The sequence below is a fragment of the Podarcis filfolensis genome, assembly GCF_964270895.1.
Source record: "Podarcis filfolensis genome assembly, chromosome: 4".
Taxonomy (NCBI): domain Eukaryota; kingdom Metazoa; phylum Chordata; class Lepidosauria; order Squamata; family Lacertidae; genus Podarcis; species Podarcis filfolensis.
The window spans coordinates 32801937-32811697 of NC_139607.1; the positions used below are offsets into that span (position 1 = coordinate 32801937).

General features: G+C 39.8%; 1 protein-coding gene across 2 annotated transcripts in view; it reads left to right on the top strand.

Moving 5' to 3' along the window:
* The window catches only part of GABRG3 (gamma-aminobutyric acid type A receptor subunit gamma3), a 282951-nt gene that overhangs the window by 259834 nt on the left and 13356 nt on the right, over positions 1-9761 (top strand). The window lies entirely within an intron of this gene.

The following is a 9761-nucleotide window of genomic DNA, read 5'->3' on the forward strand; positions in this document are numbered from 1 at the left end:
CCATTCAGAATGAACCAGGCAGAGGGCCTTCTCAGTAGTGGCGCCCACCCTGTGGAACGCCCTCTCATCAGATGTCAAGGAATAATAATAATAATAATAATAATAATAATAATAAATTTTATTTATATCCCGCCCTCCCCAGCCGAAGCTGGGCTCAGGGCGGCTAACAACAATCAAAATAATCCAACATTCTAAAAACATTCATTATAAAATTAATTAAAATCAAATTAAAGAAGAAGAAGAAGAAGAAGAAGAAGAAGAAGAAGAAGAGGAGGAAGAGGAAGAAGAGTTTGATAAAGAAGCTTTATCACTACCCAAAGGAGTCTCAAAGCAGCTAACATTCTCCTTTTCCCTTCCTCCCCCACAACAAACACTCTGTGAGGTGAGTGGGGTTGAGAGACTTCAGAGAAGTGTGACTGGCCCAAGGTCACCCAGCAGCTGCATGTGGAGGAGCGGAGACATGAACCCGGTTCCCCAGATTACAAGTCTATCACTCTTAACCACCACACCACACTGGAAATAAACAACTATCTGACAAGACATCTGAAGGCAGCCCTGTTTAGGGAAGTTTTTAATGTTTGACATTTTATCACATTATTATTATTATTATTATTATTATTATTATTATTATTCTGTTGGGAGCCACCCAGAGTGGGGTATAATTAATGAATGATGATGATGATGATGCTCAGCCAAGTCTGGCTGTAATCTTAACTCTGTGTATGTTTTGTACAAGCAAATGAAGATGAATGTTTAATAAACAGGCTATCTGGAGGACCCGTTTCTTTAGCTCCTGGGGTCTTTCTATTGGTTCTCTGTTACCTCTCTATCAGTGCTGACACTCTATCAGTCCCCATCAACACTATCTCCTCTGTTACCACATGTTGGTAGGGTTTCCATAGCTTCCATTCCATATTTTTGCCCTCTCTACAGCTCCTGTATCAGACTTTTCAGTAAGGCCACTAACTAATACAATAACAGGAGACTAAAACTGCAACCTAACCTTATATATGTCCGTACAAACGTCACTTCACATTGTCTATGATGTGGGTTCTTCTTGGTTTTTCATGTGTCAATCCAAAATGGCCAAGACTTTCTAGAAAAAGCTCAATAAGGCCTGAATGGATGCTGAATGGATTTATAAAGCTGACCAGTCCACCTTTGAAAAAACAGGGAGATGCTGACACATTCTAACTTGAATTATGCACCACAACCACATTAGTTTGCAAAAACAAACAAAAAATGAGGGTGTGCTTGAGAGATCTGTCAGTTTTCATTTGACATCCATCCATATTGTTGTCCCCATCTTTGTCAAGAAACCAACGAAAGCCAGGATTAAATATTGATGGGAAAACAACCTTATTTTACAAGTGACTCTTCAAGGATGCAAGCCCAAGCACTTTGGAGGTTGTGCTCCATCAATTTCTACTTATTTCTTGCTACCTTCTGCTATTAGGCGCTGACCCTAGCATCTGAGGTATACATTTTACAGTATGCAGGAATACAATATGTCCTGGATGATGCTGTCAGTTAACCATTGCTGCCACAAAGATCCTTGTTGAAAAAGCCAAGGGAAGGATGGAGGTGCAGCCCACAATGCTTTGCTCCTCAGCAATCTCTGTTCAAGTGGACTATAGTAGTAGAATTTTGCCTTAGCTGTCACTGTGAGATGCAGAAATGATAAGCCAACAGAGGCAGATCAGTGAGAAAACTACTTATCAACATGATGTGCTATCATTCCAATATATCACCGAAAGATACATGTTAAACCTGCAAAATAAAATGAGTGGTGGTTCTGTTTTCAATTTTCTTATTGTTATTTACATATATTTATTTATAGCACACCAAAGTATAATAGCAGATGCCGTGTAAAATCAAAGTAGAAAGAGCTAACTAGAACCAAACATATAGGAGCAAATTTCCACACCAAAGCTGAACATAAAAAAATATCTTCATAAACTTCCAAGTAACACAGATGAGTTTCCATTATCCTAAATCTTATTGCTCCAGAAAGTTATTTATTACTTAAGACTCCATTGCTCAAGAAATACACCATCTTGTTGTCTGTGCTATGTCCCAGATTTTAGTTATCCATTCTCTGTTTGCTTGTTTGTTTTAAAAGGGGAAGTTTTGATGGAAAGCAAGACCTATATATATTAGGGATGTGTGCCAGGCTTGAGCCAAACAGGGTATATTTGGAGGAACTCAGGCATCAGGAAAGTTGCGTACAGACAGCCACAGATTGCTATAAGTCAAGTTGGATGTGGCTATGTGGACATGAATCAGTAAACCAAATGCTAAGTAAGGAAAAATGATGGCATAAGAGAAGATTCTTGCTAGACAGAATAACATAGATATAGTGGTCATCTATTGGGTTTAATAAAGGGACACAGAACTTGTAATCCATCAACTAAAAAACAGGTCACCACTCACTGATGATGGTCCACCAGAGTTCAGTCAATGAATCTTCTAGAATTTGGTGTTTGCCTGGAGCTGCAAAACAGATGCAAAATCAAGCCCCCTGCAAGCCATTGGGCTACAAGTCATCTTGGTGGATTTCAATAGTCATTGCCTATTAGAAACTTCCACCATGAAGCATTTAGCTCAATCTCTCTGAGCAATCTCATCAGGAAATCAAACCATTATAAAAAGTTATTGGGTTTCCTTATCAATCCAGAATTAGCAAAGTGATCTCATGGAGCCATCGTAGTGAGACAGCTTTGTTGCTGAAACATATGTCTTACCTGTCTTTCTCTCTCTTTTTAAATATAGGACTTCATTTTTCTTTCCTGTCAGTGAGCCCCCTTTAGAAGGACCAATTTTACTGGAAGACTGAGTTAGTCGACTTTGTGCATCCGTAGCTTTCTCTTAATGGAAAGCTGCTTGATAAATCCTCTTGAGCAAATCAGGTTCATGCGCATTGCACATGTTTGCATGGCAACTATCTGCATTTCCTTAAGGTTCAATTTAAACACCTTGCAAATTTGTAAGAGGTAATGAAAGCCAGATTTCAGAGAGGCAATTTTGTTAAAAGTGATCTTTTAAAAAAATAATGTCCTAATCTAACCTTTATCTCATGACTTCCAAAGCAGAGTAATGTATTGTATATGCATTAGAGTTCATTTGAGAAACAATATGCCAGTATATCTCCTTTACCTATACTTTTATTTATACTTACGCACCACCCAAGTTAAGGTAAATATTCATATTTTTTATACATAACTGCTTGGAGGTGTAATTCACAATAGCTGCAGTATCCAGCCATTTTGGAATGCTAATGAAGTGGCAGCATCTGTGAAATGAATTGTTTCAGGGGATGCGTTTGTGTGTAGAACATGGAGTGTGGGACCTGTGGTGCACCAGACATTGTTGGACTCCAACTTCCATAAGCCCTGGCCAGTATGATCAGTGGTGAGAGCCATTGTTCAAAAAACCAAGAACTGCCTACATGTATCCTGAAATTGTAATTTATGCTAGCCTGATGCCGGAATTCCTCCAAATATACCCCATTCAGCTCAAGCCTGGCACACATCCCTAATATATATAGGTCTTGCTTTCCATCAAAACTTCCCCTTTTAAAACAAACAAGCAAACAGAGAATGGTTAACTAAAATCTGGAACATAGTATTCATGGTTAAGCTTATATATATGGTGAGAACCAGAAAGTGCAGACAACAAAATAGTGTTTTTCTTGAGAAATGGAGTCTTAAGTAATAAGTAACCTTCTGGAGCAATAAGATTCAGGATAATGGAAACTTATTGTGTTATCAGGCTATCCTGCTAACCTGTTTACAGTGACAAATATTTTCCAATTTTCCTTATAAATTCTATCATCTTGATCTCTTATTCTGCTGGTCAGACCTGCTAACTCTGCATACTCCAACATCTTAAGAAGCCATTCCTCCTTCTCCAGTACTCTGTTCGTTTTCCATTTGGGGGCAAGTAACATCTCAGCTGCCGCAGTCGCATACAGAAAAGGATTCTTCTGACTCTTAGGGACCCTCAGTGGGTTATCAGGGTGAGAGAAGCCAGCCCTGCAGGGCCCCTAAACTGAGCCTAGGATGTGTCATGGCCCATCTTTCCCCCTTGGCCCCTTAGGGATTCCCCGTTTACTATGTTGATCCTGCCCAATGTCATTTTCGTCATGATGCACGAGTCCCAACACCACCTAACAAAAGTAAGCCTTAAATCACTATGGGAAAGGCAAACAACATAAGAACAACAATATACAAACAACTATAACCACCAAGGGGCCAATTAAGGTTAGGGGGGGGGATTCTTTCTGACCCTATCAACCAGTGACCCAAATAAACCAGTATAACACGGAAGGTGGGCAAAAAGCTCACTAGGGGCAAAATTATTATTATTATTATTATTATTATTATTATTATTATTATTATTATTTATACCCCGCCCTCCCCGGCCAGAGCCGGGCTCAGGGCGGCTAACAGTGAAATTACAATAAAAAATAAAAATAAAACCAATTTAAAATACAGGTTAAAATCTAATTTAAAATGCAGCCTCATTTTAATAGTAGCCCATAGATCAAAACCATAAGTGGGGGGAACATAAGGGTCAGACTGAGTCCAAACCAAAGGTCAGGCGGAACAGCTCTGTCTTGCAGGCCCTGCGGAAAGATGTCAAGTCCCTCAGGGCCCTAGTCTCTTGTGACAGAGTGTTCCACCAAGTCAGGGCCAGTACTGAAAATGCCCTGGCCCTGGTTGAGACCAATCTAACCACCTTGCGACTTGGGACCTCCAAGGTGTTGTCATTTGTGGACCTTAAGGTCCTCTGTGGGGCATACCAGGAGAGGCGGTCCCGTAGGTACGTGGGTCTTAGGCTGCATAGGCCTTTAAAAGTCAAAACCAGCACCTTAAACCTGACCCTATACTCCACCGGGAGCCAGTGCAGTTGGTAAAGCACTGGATGAATGTGATCCCGCGGCAAGGACGCCGTAGGAAGCCTCGCTGCGGCATTCTGCACCCGCTGGAGTTTCTGGGTCAGCTTCAAGGGCAGCCCTGCGTAGAGCGAGTCACGATAATCAAGCCTGGAGGTGACCGTCGCATGGATCACTGTGGCCAGATCAGGGCGAGAAAGGTAAGGGACCAACTGCCCCCAGACACACGTGAGCAAGGTCTTTTATTGTCTTGGCAAGCAGGCAAAATCTTGTGGGACACCAACACCCTGTAAGAGATCACAGTGGGAAACAAACATGTCTCCTCCATCATTCTCTGGTCCCAATCACAGCAGGCAAAGCCACCCCACACACAGAGGCACCCAGAGCGAGGCTACTTAATAAACAGCCTCAGAAGAAAACTGCTAACTTATGACAGGCTTTCCTTGCATTTTTTATTTCTAAGTAAGGTTGTTTCCTTCTGCCTCATGTGGCGTTTAACTATTCAAAGGAAGTGCTATATTGGGAACCACCTCTTCATCCTTAAAGTATTAATATTTCAATAAGTGTAAATATTACAGCCAAAGAACAACTGGGACCTTTAAAGACATTTCAGAGACACCGTTCCCAAGCTCAGCACTCTCTTTCAACTTAAAAGGTGAAAGACGTTTGACTACGTACAGGAAATAAACAGACGGCCACTTTTGAAACCTTAGACGGTGTCATTCAAGAAAACATTGACATTTTCCTTGAGCCTGTGGAAATGCTAGTGCCCTCCTAAAGAAATGAAAGATTACTGCCTGCAGAAGAACAAATAGCGTCAAATGTAAATTACTTGATACTGACTCATATCATATAAACATCATCTAGCTCCAAGTACAACTTCAGTTCTAAATGTCACATTTTTCTTCCTAATATTATTGCCCAGGGGAAACGGCAGTTCTAAAAATAACCCGCAAATATTTAAAGACAGAAACATTTCAATTCTGGTGTCTAATTTGGAGAGCAATTCCATCCTTTGAAAGCCGCTGTAAATATTTCATCCACTTTTCAGTCATTAAACTTCTTTTACTGAGGTAAGAGGTCCAGTTCAGCCTGTATATTCTGACCATTTGGTTAGAACTAAAGAAGCAGTTGTAATAAAATTAGAATCAGTTATAAAGTTATAATAAAAGGAGATGCAATATCTTTTTTCCATGGAAACAATCCATCATATGCTCATTTAAAACAATTTGTGGGATATCTGTAGCTGCAAATGCAAAAGAGGCCACTTTTTTCTCCAATATATTTCTCTCCCTTTTGGCTAACAGATACTTACTTTTTTGCTGGTTTCACCAGCAGATCATCTTAGCAAGGAGATATTCCAAAAACTGAGATCTCAGAATGAAGCCTATTCTGGAGAACTACTTAAAATGCCATAAAATGCCATTTACCTCCTCCTTTGCCTTTTCTTCAGAAAGCTGAAGATGCTCCCATCAACCATTTGTTTCAGAGAGTGGGGAAGAATCCCCAAATAGCAATAAAAGCTAACATGTCGAATTATCCAACTGCCAGTTCTCCAAAATTGTTTTCAGGTTACCAGAAAAATAAGAAAGAAAAAAGTGTTCTGTAAGTGTGTGTGTCCTTTAACAAGTGATGGCCAATTAGTCTTATTTCAAATAGTTCTTGAGTGCAACCCACAAACATCTCAAGTTCACATGGGTGAGGAGGGAGAGAGAGAGAATGCATATAACTGAAATGATATTTTCCTAGGCCAATAGAGTGTGGAGGATTCTCATTGCTTAAATTAAGAATAGCACCATTTATACAACAATTAAGATAGGAGGGGGAGACCACCAGATATAGCCCCATTCAATTCCTCTGGTGGCCACATTATGCTTTGTTGACTAATCTGTAGAAGCCAGTCTTCATTTAACAAATACAACAATTAGCAGTAGCTTAAAGTGCTTTGATTAATCTAGTGCTCTTTAATCAACAATATAGAGAAGAATTTAGTCTACACTGATGGAACCAATTTATAGAGCCTTCGGGGTCTCAAAGTCTGCATATTCACTGCCCTTTTTAAAGCAGGAACGTTTGCAAAAATTACCTGAAATAAAAAACAGTTATCTGGAATCAAGAATTCTGACATAATCCTTGCTTTCCTGTTTATCTATTTATATTTTATTTATTTAACTTATGTACCACCCTTCATCTGAAGATCACAGGGAGGTTTACAGTATATTGTTTGCCGCAGTCAAAACCTTCTAGCCTCTGAGGAAGGAAAATGACTTTGCCATTAATACAAATTAGGCTGACAGCACATTAATAGCTAGGTTGGTCTTTTCATCTCCTTTCTTAAAGATGATGACCATGATCTTCATATTCCCACCCTATGGTATATTTTCAGAGTAATTTATAAAGTCAAAATGTTCAGCATTCATAGGGAGCCACCAGTCTCCAGATGATCGTTGAATAATTCAATGGGAATACTATCTTCCTCCACCTCCAGGGTCTTATTGTATGCTAAAGATTCCAGAAATTTAACAAGCTTCTTCTCTGAAATCCACTGCTAGAAGTCAAGTAAGTCTACTAGATCCTCATTAAAATCCAGGACATTCTTTAAAGCTTTGAAAATGTTTTCTCCAGACGCAATTAGACTCTTATTCCTCATCTCCATGACTGATGATCTGATAAAGCTCTACAGCCTAGTGCTATTTCTTTCAGTTTCTTTTCAGATATGCATTTAGGTTATTGCAAGTTTTTAATCATCTTTCCTTCTATTGAAGCTTCTTCAGCTTCCTCTAAATCGGAAGGTGTAATCTCCTTAAGGCTTGTTCAACAGATCTTTTAGCAGTCTTCACACTTTTGGCTAAACCATTTTGTACCCTTTCTCAAAAGATCTAGAAGTGTGATAATAGCCACAGGCAAAGATTTTCCCTGTATTAAAAAATCATTGGAATAAATCAGTAAGATTTACAGGAGCATTAAATTCCTAACAACAAAAGTTATGGGTAGGTTCCTTCATCCTGCTGACATTTGACCTGAAGTTCCATGGTTAATTTGCCAACCCACCTGTAACCTTTCTTTCTTTTGTTGGTTCTTTCATTCTTTCTTTTGTACATGATTTGAAGCAAAAAGGAGAACAAACCAATCAATCTGGTATTCAAAATAGGCACCATAAAATTAACTTTAATAGGTGGATGACTGCCACTTTCAATAGCAGAATCTCAAAATCAGAATGTTGGAGATATAAATTAATATAAACAAATGCACCTGCACCTCTAGATGAGATAAAAGTGAAATTAACATATTGGGCTAAGGAGTCTTGGCTGATGAATCAAAGTTTAGGCTGTCCTCACCCACTCTCATAGGTGATCAGTATTGTCCAAATTGATAGTTGCAAGTAACACGCAAATGTTCATAGGAACTTTCTGCACAATACCAAATACTGAAGGTGCAGACCCAGCCTACAACCCATTTTTGCAGCTATGTTAGTGGGGCTGATTCACGATCCAGTTTGGATTAGTTTAGGTGATCCCTTAATATCAACAAGGCCACACACCCTCTTTGGTGGGCCCATTGCGGGCTGGCATTCCCCTGTGTGTTGGGATCCGATGTGAAAAGTAGCCTGTTTCCCAGGCAGGAAAGGAAGCCTCTGGGTCCAGCTTGCTGCCAGGATAATTAGTCCCACCCACTTGCCTGATCAGTGAATTACGAGCCGGAAGGGGCCATGGGGGGCAGGCTTAGCCTGCTCCTCCAGTATATAACATAGCCCCCTGGCTTTCTCTGCAGCCATTTTTGTTGGGTCTACCCAATGCCTATGCCAAACAGGGCCACAGGTTCCCTATCCCTCTTAGATGTTGTGTGTGTGTGTGTGTGTGTGTGTGTGTGTGTGTGTGTGTGTGTGTGTTTAAGGTGAAATATTCATACTCCTAAGCACAAACTTGCGATCTACTTGGAGTTCAAATATGTGATAGGTTTAGCACTTCAACCAATGTAGTAAACCTGTACTTAAATGATAATTCTCTACAGTTTCAGGACAGTGGGAGGCCTTTTTTAAAAACACTTTTCCTCAGAGTGTGTGTTTATACCCTTTTGCGGAAGCCATCAAAAGATGAGGTGCCTTTCTTTAAGGAAGTTGAGTTTGAGCTAAATGGGAAGCAGCTACAAGCACAAGAGGTTGCCAGCATGAAAATTGCAGCCCATTGTATAAAAGGAATGAAATAAGCAGTTATGTCAGAGAAAGGCTGAACAGAAGGAGAATGTGCTTGTAAAAGGAAATGAGGAAAAAAGGAAGACCGCCTTAGATACAATTGCCACTTGAGGCTCTCCTCCTTGAATCAATTTAACTATTTACTGACAATGAAAACATGGAATAGGAAGGGTCATCAGAGGTCATCTTGACCAGCCCCTTGTCAATTCAGGAAAGGCATTACTGAAACATCCCAAATAGGCTCAGCCTCTGCTTAAAAACCTTATCTTTACCATCCTTTCCTATATCGCATCACAATAAAACACTGCCCCCACACAAAAAAAGTTATTTACTCTCTTCCTAGCCTACTTCTTAGCCATAGCAGCTTCCAATGTGATTTACAAGGAAAGTCAGGTTAAACAAGTCACAATTCAATCAATTAAAGTCTAATAACTAATCGGAAAGCTACTTTTTGCATACTTTTGTCTGGAAAGAGGCTGTGTCTGTAGAAACTCCAGTGCAAAGACGTTCCAAAAAACAGGAACCATTACAGAAAATGCATGGTTCTCCAGGTGTTCAGACAGAGGATAACCAACTGGAAAATGGGTATGGTAAACCTGTTAATGAAGGTGCTACTGGACATTTTTTTAAATTTTTTAATTTATTTCAAAAGAGCTAGTTGACATTCTTCTA